Below are 17,240 nucleotides of genomic sequence, written 5' to 3'. Positions count from 1 at the left end.
CTAAAGCCCTACAAGCTGAAACTAGACAAATTTTAAGAAACAAGCCTCATGCTCGGTGTATGAATCACACAAAAAACTCACCAAGCCACCCAATGTCATGACCAGAGATACTCACACTACAAACCAGGGGAAAAAGTTGATGTTTTCACACCATAAACAGCTTTTCCCAAGATGTTGAAATAAGACTCCAGGCCAGGCGCAGTGACTCATGCCTGTAATCCCAGCACTTTGGGAGGCTGAGGCGGGTGGATCACCTGAGGTCAGGAGTTTGAGACCAGCCTGACCAACATGGCGAAACCCCATCTCTACCAAAAATACAAAAAAAAATTAGCTGGGCGTGATGGCGTGCGCCTGTAGTCCCAGTTACTTGGGAGACTGAGGCAGGAGAATCGCTTGAACCCAGGAGGCGGAGGCTGCAGTGAGCCAAGATTGTGCCACTGCACTCCAGCCTGGGCAACAGAGCAAGAATCCATCTCAAAAAATTTGTTCTTAATAAAATAAAATTTTTAAAAAAGAAATGACTCCATAACATAATGAGACTTTTACCTCCCTTAATGTAACCTTTTTCACTTGGCAAGTGAAATGGTGTAACCGAAATTCCACAGTTAATAGCTGGTAACCTAACGGAACCTACCCTAAGAAATCCTTTAGTAACCACTGGTTAAATAAGAAAATGTCTGTACTGTTACTAATACTACATGCTGTACCTAAACACATTCTTCTCTGGAAAAGTTCAGACCCATGTTTACAACATAAGAAAACAGGCCACATGGTTACAACAGGTCTCACTTATTCCCTATAGTCATTTGATTCATTCAATTAATTGTCTTTAAGCCTAGATTCTGGTTGAGGTGGGAGTATTGCTTGAGCCCAGGAGCTCGCAATCAGCCTGGGCAACATAGTGAAACCCTGTCTCTGTTAAAAAAAAAAAAAAAAATTAATTAGCTAGGCACAGTGGTACCTGCTGTAGTCCCAGCTACTTGGGAGGCTGACCATAAGAGATCACTTGAGCTTGAGAGATTGAGGTTGCAGTGAGAGGCAATGACTCCACTGCACTCCAGCTGCAGTGACAGAGTGAGCCCTGTCTCAAAACAAATGAAAAACAAAAGCCTAGGTTCCAGCTGAAAACCATTATGCAAACTAGAATTTTGTCATATAATTATTAATTTTTACTTTGTATTTTCCCTTTTTAAACTTTGGATCTGTTATTTATTAAATGTCTGCAGAAGTACGAAATAATACTGGCTCAGCACTTTGACATAATTGCAAAATTGAGCTTAGTAATGGATTCTAGCAGACTTGACTTAAAGCCACTTCCTCCAACCTTCCTCTTTACGCAAATGTAGCTAAAAGGGTTTTGACACTGACTACTAGTCACCAGTTACCCCCCTCCACTGCTCCCAGTGTGACACAAGACCAACCACTGGAACAGGTTCATCCCAGCATCCAGAGACATCAAAACCTAACTACAGGTTGATTGTTCAGTGATGCTTTTGGAAAAAGATATTGATCAAAAACGGGAAATGTGAAAGTTATCAGAATCAAAATGGAGACACTAATGCTAAAAAAAAAAAAAAATTCCCTGACAAGTAGAGCCAGAGAAGGCCATGAAGAAAGAGTTTTCATGCTTGTATGCCTGATAATAAAAAAGACTGCACAAACCACAACCTTGCACAAAAGTCGTCACAAACTTATACAAAAAATCCTTCTGCAAAAACATCTTCCCAACAACTGCTTGTCCCACCTCGGACTTGGCATCACCCTTGTTATTGATCTTTGTAGCCAAGGATAATTGTTTCAAAACAATTATGCAATCCTCATTTTTTTTATTTTAAAAACCCTTGCGCCTGTAATCCTAGGACTTTGGGAGGCCGAGGTGGGCGGATCACAAGGTCAGGAGATAGAGACCATCCTGACCAACATGGTGAAACCCTGTCTCTACTAAAAATACAAAAAATTAGCTGGGCGTGGTGGCGGGTGCCTGTAGTCCCAGCTACTCGGGAGGCTGAGGCAGGAGAATGACGTGAACCTGGGAGGCGGAGCTTGCAGTGAGCCGAGATCGCGCCACTGCACTCCAGCCTGGGCGACAGAGTGAGACTCCGTCTTAAAACAAACAAACAAACAAAAACCCTCGTCTTCCTCTACCTCCATGAATATGCACTTAGTTTACTATGACATGCATATTCCCATTGCAATGTTCTATCCCCAAACATACATCTTTTCTTTCAGAGAGCCTCTCTCTGTTTGTTTAGATTGACATGTGAAAGAAGAGTCAATCAATGTGGCAAACTTCATTGTTGTGTTATTTTAAGAAATTGCCATAGCCACCCTAATCAACCCCCACCCTCAACAGTCAGCAGCCAACAACAGCAAGGCAAGATCCTCCACTATCATAAAGATTACAACTCACTGAAAGCCCAAATGGCTCTAAGCATTTTTTAGCAGTAAACTATTTTTAAATTAAGATATGTACATTTTTTAGACATAAAGCCATTGAACACTTAATAGACCACAGTATAGTGTAAGTATAAATGTTTATATGCACTGGGAAAACAAAAATCTATGTGACTCACTTTAATGCAATATATGCTTTAGTGCAGCAGTCTGGAAACAAACCCACGTTATCTCTGAGGTATGCCTGTATGTTGTAGCAGCTCTGTCTATTTTTTCTCCATGCCCAGGGCTCATTGTTTTTGTTTGCTTGTTTGCTAGTATATTTGTTTGGCAACTGTGGTATTATAAGAAACATATTTGGTTTTTCTTCTTTGTTCTTGGCACAGAGCTCCTAAAACCCTTGGAATTTCCTGAATGATGAGAATGTCTTTTGTTATTCATAATAAGCTCCTTTTGATCACACTGAATTTATACGGATCAGGTAACTTAGGGTGGAGCCCTTAGATAGCCTCGTGATGGGACTGGCCACCAGAAGGACCAAGTGATTCGAGAGTGGAGACTTTTAGCTCCACTGACCCAGCTCCAAGAAGAAAGGTGAGGGGCTGCAGATTAAGCTCTGAGAGAACTCTTGAACAATAAATGTTGATGTGCTCCTGGGCTGGTGAACACATCGAGGTGCTGGGAAGGTGGCACCCAGAAAAGTCATGGAAGCTCTGCATCCCTTTCCTCACTCCTTACCCTATGCATCTCTTCCATTTGGCTGTTACTGAGTTGTATCCTTTATAACATCCTTTGTAATAAATCAGTAAACGCAGAGTACTTTCCTGGCTCTATGAGTCATTCTAGCAAATAATTGAACTTGAGGAGGGGGCCATGGGAACTCCTGATTTTACAGCCAGAAGTATGGGTGGCCCAGGACTTGCACTTGGCATCTGAAGTGAAGGCAGTCTTGTAAAACCGAATGCTTTTAGCCTGTGAAATCTGACACTAACTCCAGGTAGTTAATGTCAGAATGGAATTTAATTGTTGGACACCCAGTTGGTGTCTGGAGAATCAATAATTGGTTGTTAGTGTTGGAAAACACTCCAGTGACCTTGGCTAGACTAGTTTGTTGAAGTCTATTTCCTGGACACTGTGCAGTCTCTGGTGTTACTCATTAGAGGGCACAGACTTGGGCATGAGCAGAGTCCCTTGACTCCCCAAATGAATCTTAACAAGATAAACAAAGTAACATAAAGAATCATCTCACAACTTACAACGCAGATGAATTTAAAAGCCAGGTGATAATAAAATAATAAACAAATATGCAAGGGATTTTTTAAATTCTCCTTTTATTACTTTTTACTCTTTTGATCATAAAATATTCATTTTACATGTGATTATATCAAGTTTTAAATTTACATTCCTCAAAAACTCTCAAAGCCAAGATTAAAACAGAAATGCACTCATACATTATTGGATGCTGTGCAATTTACTCAGTATTACTTAGCAATAAATATCCCCTTAAAATCAGGCCACCACTCCCCTCGCTTTATAAGTATTATTATTTTGACATAAACTAGCTATATACTAGACAACTTAATTTGCTATTGTTTTCTCTTTTATGATTTATGTATTTATTTTAGGGTCTCAGGTACATTAAATTGGATTATGACATACTCTCAGCAGTGGTCCTCTAGTTATTTAGCCAGTTATTTTTAAATAATGTAATAAGCACTTGTAAACCTATAACCCCAAAATAAAAGCTAAGATCTTGATAATAATCTACATCTAAATATAAGAGTCTTTCATTCCCCATCCCTCCCTACCCCCAGCCAAGGTAACCATCTCCTAAATCCTGTGTTCATTACCCACTTGCTTTTCTTTTTATATAGTTTTATTATACCTATATGTAATCTCAAAATTATGTTTTAATTTTAAGTTCATAAAGATATAACATGCTCTATGTATTGTTTTCATTATTTGATGAAGCTCTTGGGAAAATTTAATTGGAGCCTTTCATTACTTGTAAAACATCTGGCAGGAAAGAAAAGTGAAAGAAAAACTTGGGAATAATCATTTTTAGAAAAGAGAAGTGGGACAAAATTCAGATGTTAGGAAAGATAAATACAGGCTATTATCTTACTTTCCATAGTTCGGAAAGTTTAAAAGTTCTTGTTGGATGACAAATGTAAGTCATCACAGTGTAGTAAAGAAAAAAAAAACAGATTGAAGCTCCTTTCACTCGGCTTGCGCAAGAATTTTTGTCTCTGAGCCTCAGCATCTTCATCATTAAAAACAGATTAAAGATATTACCGGTAACTCTCGGGAAAGTATTTCCAAAATAATCTGCAATATGTTAATAGGTGTGAAAGGGGAAAGGGTTCTATGGTCAAATAAATTTGAGAAATGCTGAGTTAAATAGGTTTCTTGATTGCAGATCTTCTCAGATCCTTGAATTAATGGCCTGCACTATAAATCTACAAAATGGCAATAATCCATACAACACTTCCTAAGCTAATTTCAACATCAAATCCTTTTCTTTAGAATCACCTTTTAAAACTGCTATTTAAGGAACAATGACTCAGAGACTTTTTGAAACTTAAATGACATAATAATAGAAATGATGAATAGGATTTGGACATGCAGATGCAAGAACAGAGGTAAGCACTTTCCGGGCAGAGGAAGGAGGATGAGGCCAAGCACAGAAGCAAGAAAGCAAGGGCCAGGAGGGACACAGGGTGATGAGAGGCAGAGGGGAGATGATGGGAAAGTACCTTCAGCATCGAGGCAAGAGTTGGTGGTTTTCTTCTGCAAGTAGTGGAGAGCCCCTGAAACTTTCAGAAGAGGAAACTGACAAGGGACAGAGAGTAGAGCTTTTGGAAGGTTGCTGGGGCTACAGGCCATTGCCTGGATTTAAAGCAGACAGGCCAGGGTAGGGGGTCAGGAAGCCTAGTTAAAGATAGCCCCAGGAGAGGTGATGCCGTGTGCTGACTTAAGCACTGGCAGCGGGGATAAGGAGGTGGAACTAAATAAGAAAAGAATCAAAAGTGATATTGTCAGGTCTTGGAAAAATGACACTGCAATGGGCGAATCCTTTCAATTGTTCATTCAACCAAAATTCACTGTGCGTCAAGCACTGTGCTCAGCCTTCTGGATGCAGTGGGAAATAAGATACTCATGGTCCCCACCTTTGTGGAGAGTCAGAAGGAGAAGATTGTTCTGAACAAGTAGTTACATGTGTAAGGTGTGTTGCCAAAGGGTCAGTACAGGGAGGATTTCTCTGAAAGGAATTCAGCAATGTTTTCCCACTAAATAACAGTCCTTTGAAAAAGCAGACAGGATATTGAAAATAATCCAATTTAACAGAACTACATAATCATTTTTTAATAGCTCATCTGATCAAAGGCACGTATTCCTATTCTCTACAAAGAACCTAGAGTGATGTCTCTACATAGAAAGGGTCTCCTAGTCTTTTTTGTCTCCATCTGTTTTTGCCTTCTGCTTCTAGCAGACCCCTGGGGGAAAGAATATCACACCAACAATGCACCTTTGCTTCTCCGCAGCCCAGCATGGCCACCAGAGCCCAGCATTCGTCCCCAGGAACAGGACTATGAGCCTAAGGTCTTGCATCCCCTTTTTAGTGCCCTTGATCATCTGGTGGTCAGTCTCCAGTCCCCTTCCACTGAAGCTGACCACTTGGGTAATATGCCTGCTTATACTATGAAATCCTGAGAGCGGAAGAGATTTCTTACTATTTACATTCTCCACTGGCTTCTGAGGAGGGTGGGCCCTGTTAAAAGGAAACCCTTTTGTAGTTAACACTCTGGTGGGTATGGGAATGCCGGCATGGACCCAGAGTAGTGTTTAGTCTCAGTCTCTGCCTAAGAGAGTGAAAAGAAATGAAGTTTCCCATCCGTGGTGATGCATTCTCCAGAAGCACCCAGAGGCAAGGGTGACCAGGAGAACAGCACCCTCCTGGAAGTTCACAGATATCCTGGGGAGGGTTTCAGACTTCTAAGTGGCATAAAGGGGATGGAGGGAGTGGGGGGCTTCAAGTCATTTATTCTAGATATCAAAAAACATAGAGACCTTTAACTGATATTTTTGTTATAGGAGGATGCTGTCCTTCAAAATCACCAGAAAATTTTTTAAATTTTTCCCCCCTTTAAGCAGGGGAGGCTTCTTTTAAACAAAAGCAAGACAGAATTCAATTACATAAAACAAATATGAGAGGTCTTCAAAAAGTTCATGGAAGACACATCTTATGAAAAAACTATACATGGATTTAAAAAAAATTTGCACCAAAACAAACTCACACTAACCTGTACTGAATGTCTGAACAGGATCTATTTTGAGGCACTAAGAAGGATAAGACATCAGTTTGCAAAGATCTCGTATCAGAGCTACATGGATTCTGCTAAAATTGGACCAAGAACAAACATCAAATTTATGCAGAAATTTGGATGGAAAAATGGTGAAATCACTGAGGCTTTATGAAAAGTTTAGGATAATAATGCCCCAAAGAAATCAGCAGTTTAAAAATGAATAATTCATTTTAATAAGGGATGAGGCAATGTTGAAGATGAAGCCTGCAGTGGTAGACCATCCACATCAATTTGGAAGGAAAAATATTATCTTCTTTGTGCCCTGATTAAAGTGAATTGACATTAACAGTAGAAACAATAACCAACATCATAGACATCTCAATTGGTAACTTACGCAATTCTTTTTTGAGATAAGGTCTCACCCTGTCATCTAGGTTGGGGTGCCATGGTGCAATCATAGGTCATCACAGCCTCAAACTCCTGGACTCCAGTGATCCTCCTGCCTCAGCCTCCTGAATAGCTGGGACTACAGGCATACACCACCACACCCAGCTAATTTTTAAATTTTTTGTAGAGACAGGGTCTTACTATGTTGCCCAGGCTGGAGCACATACAATTCTAACCGAAAAAATCAAAGTTGAACAAACTTTCTACTTGATGGGTGCCAAAACCATTGTGCCCAGCTCAGCTGCAGACAAGAGCACAGCTTTCAATGGAACTTTTAAACAAGGGGGATTAAGATCCTGAAGCATTTCTTTGAAGAACTGCAACAGGAGATGAAATATGGCTTTGCCAGTATGATCCTGAAGACAAAGCACAATCAAAGCAATGGCTACCAAGAGGTGGAAGTGGCCCAGTCAAAGCAATAGTGGACCAGTCAAGAGCAAAGGTCATGGCAAGAGTTTTTTGGGATGCTCAAGGCATTTTTCTTGTTGACTTTCTGGAGGACCAAAGAATGATAACATCTGTTCATTATAAGGGTGTTTTGAGAAAGTTAGCCAGAGTATGAGCAGATAAACACCCAGGACAGCTTCACTGGAGAGCCCTTCTCCACGATGACAATGCTCCTGCTCACTCCTCTTATCATACATGGGCAATTTTGTGAGACTTTCAATGGGAAATCATTAGGCATCCACCTTACAGTCCTGATTTGGCTCCTTCTGACTTCTTTTTGTTTCAGAATCTTGAAAAACTTTTAAAGGAAACCCTTTTTTCTTCGGTTAATAATGTAAAAAAGACAGCATTGACATGGTTAAATTCCCAGGAACCTCAATTCTTTACAGCTGGACTAAATGGCTGGTAACATTGCTTACAAAAGTGTCTTGAATATGATGGAGGTTATGTTGAGAAATAAAGCTTATATTTTTTATTTTTACCTATTAATTACATTTTCCCAAGAACTTTTGAAGTTGCCTCACAGATTTAAAAAGGGTGGTCTTATGATAGACTCAAAGGGTGAGTTGGGGCCAAAACTTCCACCTTGCCCCACCAGAGGGCCCTAAGAATCTGTAGAGCATAGATTGAAAACCACCGATCTACTTTGGCCCTTCTAATTTTACAGCTGAGAAAATAAAAGCCCAGAGTGGGTCCAAATCCTTGAGGACCACAAGCCCCTCAGGAGGAAGAGCAGGGGCTAGAATCAATGTCACTTGGCTTTTTGTCCAGGGCCTTTTCTACTTCCTACCCCTTATCTGGCCACAACTGTGGGAACACTCATCTGATTCTCATTGACCCATTCATCTCCTGTTGCTGGTTGGGAAAAAAAAAAATGCTGGCCCTTATGGCTTCAGAAAAATATAAATAAAAGCATTTCACATATTGAATATAAGATTCAGAATGCAACAAGAATGAATCTGTTTGGGTCCATTTCTATTTTTCTGCAATTTAAAAGTCAGCAATTATAAAAGGTTTGGAAGCAATGCAATTATTCACTTACAGTACAATAGGGTAAAGTTAAGAAAGAGACCATTTCCAGGAACTTAAAGATACTGGATGAATGTGCACAGAAGGATATCAAGGCAGACTCATTTCCCCAAACCGTCAGCTTCTCCAGTTCCCTTAAGCTGATGGGAGAAGATAGGTTGTGTCTCAGTTTCACAGACGAGGAAACGGAAGTGCAGAGATAGTATGGGAAAACATAAGTTAACATGGGAGTCAGAACTAAAACCCACCATCAAAAAAAAAAAAAAATGTGATAAGAGGGGAGGAAGGGAGAAAGAAACCATTGAAAAGTAAAGCTTTCCTCATGTGTTCATAGCATTCGCGGGTCTCAGACCATGTTTATACACATCAGTTTTATTTGGGTACTTCCGTTACAAGAGGTTAGAAAATAATTCTATATTATATGACCAGCTCTGTTTTTTTATTTTATTTTATTTTATTTTATTTTATTTTATTTTATTTTATTTGAGACTGAGTTTCACTCTTGTTGCCCAGGCTGGAGTGCAATGGCATGATCTCGGCTCGCCACAACCTCCGCTTCCTGGGTTCAAGCAATTCTCCTGCCTCAGCCTCCCGAGTAGCTGGGATTACAGGCACACGCCACTACACCTGGCTAATTTTGCATTTTTAGGAGAGATGGGATTTCTCCATGTTGGCCAGGCTGGTCTCAAACTCCCGACCTCAGGTGATCCGCCCGCCCCGGCCTCCCAAAGTGGTGGGATTACAGGCATGAGCCACTGTGCCCAGCCTCTGTAATTTAAATCACAGGCTTTGGAGTCAGATATTCTCAATCCAAATGGCAGAACTAAGCACTCACCTGCTGTGTAAACCTTGGGTGGAATCACAATCTATGACTTAGTCGCCTCATCTGTAAAATGGAGAAATAACCTCACTCACGTTATATGATGAGTGTGGATATGTATGTAAGATGACGTGTGTGACACATTGGCACAGTACCTAGGACACAGTGAGTACTCAGTAAATACTACTGCTTATTATTATGAAAAGACTGACAGCAGACCAAGAATGGGAACCAGTTTTCTGCTCAAATTCCTCCAGGCACCTCATTCAGCAGATGTTTGCAGGTTTTAGATAGTCGCATTGGGCTTGTTTCTTGTTTTGGTTTGTTTGAAACAGGGTCTTGCTGTATTTAGGCTGGAGTGTCATAGTGTGATCACAGCTCACTGTAGCCTTGCACTCCTTGGCTCAAGCAATCCTCCCACCTCAGCCTCCTGAGAAGCTAGTACTATAGGTGCACACCATCACGCCCGGCTAATTTTTAAATATTTTGTAGAAATGTGGTCTTGCTATGCAGCTCAAGCTGGTCTTGAACTCCTGGGCTCAAGCGATCCACCTGCCTCGGCCTCCCAAAGTCCTGGGATTACAGGCTTGAGCCACCACACAGCCACAGTGGGCTGTTTCTCATGCTCAAAAGTAATGTCTCATCCAGAAGAAGTGTTTAGGACAAGGGCTTCCCTGACCTTTGAAAGAGCGTGTTTAATTTCATAATTGGGCAACTGTGCCCTCATGTGGCAATTCGTGGGTACAGCTTCTGATTTGTAACTAGAAAAATGATGCAGTGACAGCAAGGTGTTCTCCAGGCTCAGTTCAGAAGACTCCAGTTTACAAGTGGGTCTCTGATTCCAAAGGGAGTTGTAAACCTTTGCTTCTGGAACTAATGATACATCTTCTCTCACTGTAATAAACACTGAGGTTAAAAGCCAGCCGGGCACGGTGGCTCATGCCTGTAATCCCAGCACTTTGGGAGGCCGAGGTAGGTGGATCATGAGGTCAGGAGATCGAGACCATCCTGGTTAACACGGTGAAACCCCATCAGTCTGATGTCGAAAGCCTATTAAATTATTGTCTACTTGCAATAGTCTTAGGTTTCACTCCTGCAAATAATCCTGTTTCACATTATGTTCTAAAAATATCAAAATCCTTGAGACTCCCCCACACTATGTCTTTCTTGCCCTTGCTTTTAACTCTATTTGAATTTACTTTCTCAAGACCCTTCTTCTCCGTGTGATTTCTACTCATCTATCAAGACCATCTTAGAAGTCATCTCCCTCAGCAACATCCCCAGCCCAGATTAAGCTGTCTGCTACTCCCTGGTTCTCATGACACTTTGCATTTTCTCTGCAAATCCCTATTATGGGCAATTTTTCCTGGCAATGAGCAACTTGGACTAGTGTAAGCCCCATAAAGACAGGGGTCTTTTTGTTTCATCGACATAGCCTTAGCCCCAACGACAATGCCTGATAGACAAGGGGATATTTGAAAGCACCTGCCACATCAGTGAATTGTTCAGTTTCTTTTTCACTCTCCTGGGACCATCTGTAGTACAGTACAAACACTCATATTATCATAAATTTTATTCACTGGAAATACACAGCTACCCATCCTCCAAAACCTGTGTTTACACATCACGTGGACTTAATAATCTTCTGCCTGCGTCAGCCTTCAAATGCCTGTCCACCTGGATCTCATAGCAGCCCGGAAGTGTTAATACATTAGTCATGAGCTGCTGCAATAGGCAGGTCTCAGTTTCCCCAGAATTGCAGGAAACCCTCCTCTATTTGTCTCAGATAAGTTGCTATCCCTCCACTTCTGCCAACCAACTTCTCCAGTGGCCACTGATTGCTTGGCTCAGAAGCTGAGGTGGGAGAATTGCTGGAGCCTGGCAGGTCAAGGCTGCAGTGAGCTGTGATTGGGCCACTGCACTCCAGCCTGGGTGACACAGTGAGACCCTGTCTCAGAAAAGAAAGAAGAGAAGGAGTGAGGCAGGAAGGGAGGAAGGGAAGAAGGAAGGAAGGAGGGAAGGAGGAAAAGAAGGAAGGAGGGAAGGAGGGAAGAAAAGAAGAAGGAAAGGAAAGAAAGGAAGAAAGGAAGGAAAAGAAAGGAAGGAAAAAAGAAAGAGAAAGAAAGAGAAAGAGAAAGGAGAGAGAGAGAAAGAGAAAGAAAGAGGGGGGAGGGTGGGGGAGAAAGGAGGAGGGACAGGGGGAGTGAGGGAGGAAAAAAGGAAGGAAGGAAGGGACAGAGGGAGGGAGGGGGAGGGGAACGGAGGGGGAGGGAGGGAGGGAGAAAAAAGGAAGGAAGGGAGCAAGGAAGGGAGGAAGGGAGGGAAGGAAGGGAGGAAGGGAGGGAGGGGAGGGGGGAGGAAGGCATGGGGGAGAAAGGAAGGGAGGGAGGGAGGAAGGAAGGGAGGGAGGGAGGGAGGGAGGGAAAAGAAAAGAAAGACAAAAAATTGAGGTGACACAGCTACAAGACAGGGAACATCAAGGATCGCCAGAAGCTGCCAGAAGAGGCATGGAACAGATTCTCCCTCGGAGTCACCAGAAGGAACCAACCCTGCCAAAATCTTGGTAACAGGTTTCTGGCCTCTAGAACCATGGGAGAATAAATTTCCCTTGTTTTAACCCACCAAGTTTGTCGCAATTTCTTACAGCAGCCCTAGAAAACCAACATGCCATATAAATAGCAAACTAGAGAATATCATATACAGTAGGTGCCATTTATGTAAAATTTTATACCCATGTATAGAAGCCTACAGGGATGCCTGGAAGAATGTTTTCCAGATTGGGATTGGAAATAACCTCTGACTAGTGGCATTTGGGATGATTTTTCCACACTTTCAGATTGGAATAACTTAAGACTTAGATATAAGATATTTGGAAAGAATTCTTTTATATATTTCCTCAGCCTGTGAGATCCAAATGCAGTCTTTCTAGAACCTTCCAAATAAGATCAGAAGGACGCCTTGTAACTCCCTTGGATACCATATCCCTTTGGCACAGCCTAAGTCCCACTCATGGGAGAGGATACCTTCCTTGCAGCTCCTTGTGGAATACTCGCTGTCTTTAAAGTAGCTGCCAGAACTTTGGCCCACTCCTGTTCAGTTCAGACGACCTGGGTAAGGCCTAGGAAGCAGTCCCTACTGCCCCAGGCTCACTGTCACAGCTTTCTAGTCTCTTCCCAGCTTCACTGCACTAGAGGGAAAATGGAAGGCGAAAACTGAAGTTGGCTAAAAGCTCCTGTCTGTGGATGCCTCCTGGCAGCATTTGACTGAACCAGTCCCTGTTTTCCATGCTGAATTCTACTGCTACTTTCTCTGCCTTGCAGAAAAAAATTTTGATTTTCATTACTTAATTAGAAGGCTGCCCATTCTTTTTCTTTAGTGGAAAAGCACTTGACAACCAGCTCCATCACTTATTAGCTCTGTCACCTTTGAGCAGTTTTTGTTCTCCTCTCTGCGCCTCTATTTTCCCATCTGGAAAATGGGGATAGTAATTATTTAGGGGAAAACTCTCTGAAATCATGTTTTTCCTCACCTCTCATACCACCACAATAACCATCAACATAGAAGAGGACATCTGTGACCAAACATGAGGGGGTTTTCCCCCATTCACCAAGCAGCGGACACCAGCTAGGTGCCCTCCAATTCATTCCAACACTATTTATCCGGAGACAGTGTCAGAACCCATGGACTGAGGACTCAGTTCCCAAGACTACCCCTCAAGCCAGATACCAGTTGCAAGTTCAGGCCTCCAGAACATCTGACCTTCTGGCTTCAAGTTGGGATTCCCATAATCCCCTCTAGGTTTGAGATTTGCTGGAGCAGCTCACAGAACTCAGGTAAACACAGGTAGTAGCTTATTATACTGAGTACTGCAAGGGATACAGGTGAAGAAATGCATATGGCGAGCTATGGGGGACGGGGCGCGGCGCTTCCATGCCCTTCCTGGGCACACCACCCTCCAGGAACCTCCAGGTGGTCAGCTATTCTATTCATAAGCTCCCCAAATTCACAGTCCTCTTGGGTTTTTTGTTTTCCTCTTGAGTTTTTACGGAAGGTTCATAAGGTCAGCAATCCTTTCTCCAGGATATAGGGTGGGATCCTCCCTGGGGAGGATCTTGAGACTCCAATCAGAAAGGTGGGGAAAGACTAGAGTCCTGCCTTGGGGCAAGTGAAAGGAGGGCAGGAGATTCTGTTTCCTGAGGCCAAACACATCCAGCATTATAACAAAAGCCTGTAACTTGTGTTATGGGAGTTATGAGCCAGGAATCGTAGATGAAAACCAGTCTTTATCACAACACTACAGTAATACTATCTATTTTGTTCACTTACTGCAACAAGTAAATGAGTTAATGAGTTAATACATATAAATTTGACGTGAGCAGTGCCAGGCTCATACTAAGTGCTCAATAAAAGTTGCCCATCGTCACCATCATCATCATCATCATGATGTGCTTCCTCGGTCTTCTCTTTCTCCAGCGGCTGCCCTTCAGTGAGGCTAAGATATTTGGTCTTTCAACCCAGGTACATTTTAAAGGCTTGTCTGGGAGACTCTCCAAAATCCTCCTTTATTATCAATCTTTTGGATGTTCTATGTCTATAAAACTTCCTCATTGATTCAACCCCATAGATCAAATTCTTCCCTTCCAAATTAATACCCAACGTAATGATCCAACATCAACTACATTTCTTGTCCTATCATCTGTCCTGGCATGTGAGTCCTGGGGCTTGAGGTATCTGCAAGCTAAACTGGTGTCTCTTTGGGTTTGCCTGCCACAGATACCAGCCTGCCCTCTGCAGAAGAAATACACATACCTATAAAATATCTGTGGCTTACTTTTTAATTTTTTTGAAACAGGATCTCATTCTGTTGCCCAGGCTGGAGGGCAGTGATGCAATCACAGCTCACTGCAGCCTTCACCTCCTGGACTCAAGCAACCCTTCTACCTCTGCCTCTGAAGTAGCTGAAATGATGTGCACCACCACATCAACTAATTTTTTATTTTTTTTTGTAGAGACAGAAGTCTTGCTATGTTGCCCAGTCTGGTCTTGAACTCCTGGGCTCAAGCAATCTCCCGGCCTTGGCCTCCCAAAGTGCTGGGATTATAGGTGTGAGCCACAGCACTGGGCCCTGTGACCCACTTCTATGACTGGATTTACATAACACTCTGCATAGATCACCTCCCCTTGAATTTTCTGCAAAAGGTCTTGTGCTGGAACTGGCCTAGAAAACGTGAACATGGCCTGGTCCTGATACTTTCTCAGACCCAGCCCTCACCCAGCAGCTCAGGGACCTAGATCAGAACCACTCTTTTCCTGATCCTCTCCTTGTGTGAGAATATTCTGAGCACAATTGCTATTTGTGCTGAACAAATTTGCACTACTTGGCACCATTCTCCTAACAGTTTGGCTGCCACATGATAGAGCCACTCTTTGGCTCAATTCCAGGGAATGATGAAATTCAATAACAACTAAATGTCAATCTCAGTTCAATATTACAGATGGTACTTGCCGTCTCCAAGTGTACCCTCAGAGCTACACCTTTTGTCCTGGAAGAGGGTGGTGGTGTAGTCTGCAGTGAGGTAGTAAGGTCAGTTGGCCAGGCACATGATTAGATTCCTGGAGAATGTCAGACAACCATCCTGATTCTGAGTTTGGGGGGATGTCATTGCTAATCAAACAGCATTGCAAAGCATCCCTGCCAGAGGACAACAGCAAGTAAAGACACTGACAGAGCACCTGGGGGCCAGCTCCACAGGAATTGTCCCTGACACTGTGGGCTGGACTTCAGTCTGACATCACTAGATGCACTGGCTGGCTCTTTGAGTGTTAATGCATTGTTATACTTCCATGCTGGTTGGCAAAGAGCTATTGCCCAGAGCCTCCTGCATGCTCCCTACTATAATAACATTCCCAGCCTCTCCCTCTCAGATCACTCACGAATCACCCCACCACCACCACAATCTTTTTTTTTTTTTTTTTTTGAGACAGAGTCTTACTCTGTCACCCAGGCTGGAGTGCTGTGGTGTGATCTCAGCTCACTGCAACCTCCACCTCCCGGGTTCAAGTGACTATCCTGCCTCAGCCTCCCAAGTAGCCGGGATTACAGGTGCCTGCCACCACACCCAGCTAATTTTTGTATTTTTAATAGAGTCAGGGTTTCACCATGTTGGCCAGGCTGGTCTCAAACTCCTGACCTCAGGTGATCCAATAGACTCAGCCTCCCAAAGTGCTGGGATGACAGGCCACGGCACCCAGCCACCACCACCACCTTTATTTAACAAAGGGTAAATATTTGGCACAAGAGGGGCTTCTAGGCCTCTGCCTCAACACTACCTCTGCCTATTCCTGATTAGTCAGGGCAGGTTGTTAAATATTTCCATTGCCAACCTTGCCAGGACCCATTCACAGAAGGAAGGCTGGATTGATCAGAAATGAGATGTGGAATGTTTGCCCCAGTAAAGCAGCATTATCAAAAACAAAACCAAGCATACACATCTAGGGATTTTCTAAACTCCTTCCTCAAGCCAGCCAAGTTGGTGGCCAAGTTATTGAACTAGTAACACAGACTTAACCAGCCATCCCTCTACCTGGAGGAAAATGAGAGGAGCTACTAGCATGCAGGAGGACAAATGCAGTGAGGACCAAAGGATGACACAAAGACATATTCTGGGGCCAGGCATGGTGGCTCACTCCTGTAATCCTAGCACTTTGGGAGGCCAAGGCAGGAGGATTGGCATGGTGGCTCACTCCTGTAATCCTAGCACTTTGGGAGGCCAAGGCAGGAGGATTGGCATGGTGGCTCACTCCTGTAATCCTAGCACTTTGGGAGGCCAAGGCAGGAGGATTGGCATGGTGGCTCACTCCTGTAATCCTAGCACTTTGGGAGGCCAAGGCAGGAGGATTGCCTGAACCCAGGAGTTCTAGAACAGCCTGGCCAACATGGCGAGACTGTGTCTCTTAAAAAAAAAAAAAAAAATAGAGAGAGAGAGGAAAAGGAAATACCTGGCCAACTTAAACCTCTTTTTGTTAAGAATGAGAATTCTTAAGAGATAAAAAGTAGATAATTTTTTTATTTCAAGGATAAAGGAAGATGCCTATTATTATCTAGGCATGTAGAACATTGTAGGCAATGGAAGAAAAATGGAGCTAGCCTCAGTGTACTCCAGCAGCTCCATAAAATTCTGAGGGGGAAAGTTTGCAAAGCAAGATTTCAAACCCCAAGAAGTCATCCATTGTTCATTATTTAAAGCAACAGAAAGACACTCTAAGGTATCTGTAAGGTCTCAATATGCCTCTGCCGTACCTTTCCATAAAAATACTATGCAGTTGATCTATACGTCAAAATAAAGAACTCTATAATAGAAGACTGTATTACAGTAGGACAGATAATCAGCACTGAAATAATTTAAACTTAGAACTAAGATGAAATAAGTATTATGAATACAGTTTCAAAATAATGCAGATGTTAAATAATTCTTGGAGAAAAAAAATACATCAGTATGGTAACGAGCATTAAACTTTGTCAAAAGTCCCAGACTATACCAAAAACCTGGGATGCAGACAGGCAGAGAAGGTGGAAGAAGTTTTAAGTGGAAATTTTCTCCTCTTATAACACTTATTGAGTGTTTGCAAACTGCTTTAAATGCCATACATGTATTATCTTATGTACTTTAATACTCATGCATCTATGAGGCAAAGATCATTCCTATTTTATAGGTGATGAAACAAATGGACGGAAGCTAATTACTTGTATAAATATAGGGAAAAAAAAACCTTTGGAAATATACGTGAGGAGGAAG

General features: G+C 42.5%; 1 protein-coding gene across 4 annotated transcripts in view; it reads right to left on the bottom strand.

The window, feature by feature from the left end:
- CFAP161 (cilia and flagella associated protein 161) overlaps positions 1–17,240 on the bottom strand; it is a 57,675-nt gene that overhangs the window by 32,335 nt on the left and 8,100 nt on the right. The gene's annotated exons all lie outside the window — the stretch shown is intronic.

The sequence above is a fragment of the Pan troglodytes genome, chromosome 16, assembly GCF_028858775.2.
Source record: "Pan troglodytes isolate AG18354 chromosome 16, NHGRI_mPanTro3-v2.0_pri, whole genome shotgun sequence".
Taxonomy (NCBI): Eukaryota; Metazoa; Chordata; class Mammalia; order Primates; family Hominidae; genus Pan; species Pan troglodytes.
Note: the sequence above shows the minus strand (reverse complement) of the source record. Positions and strands in the feature narration are given on the sequence as shown.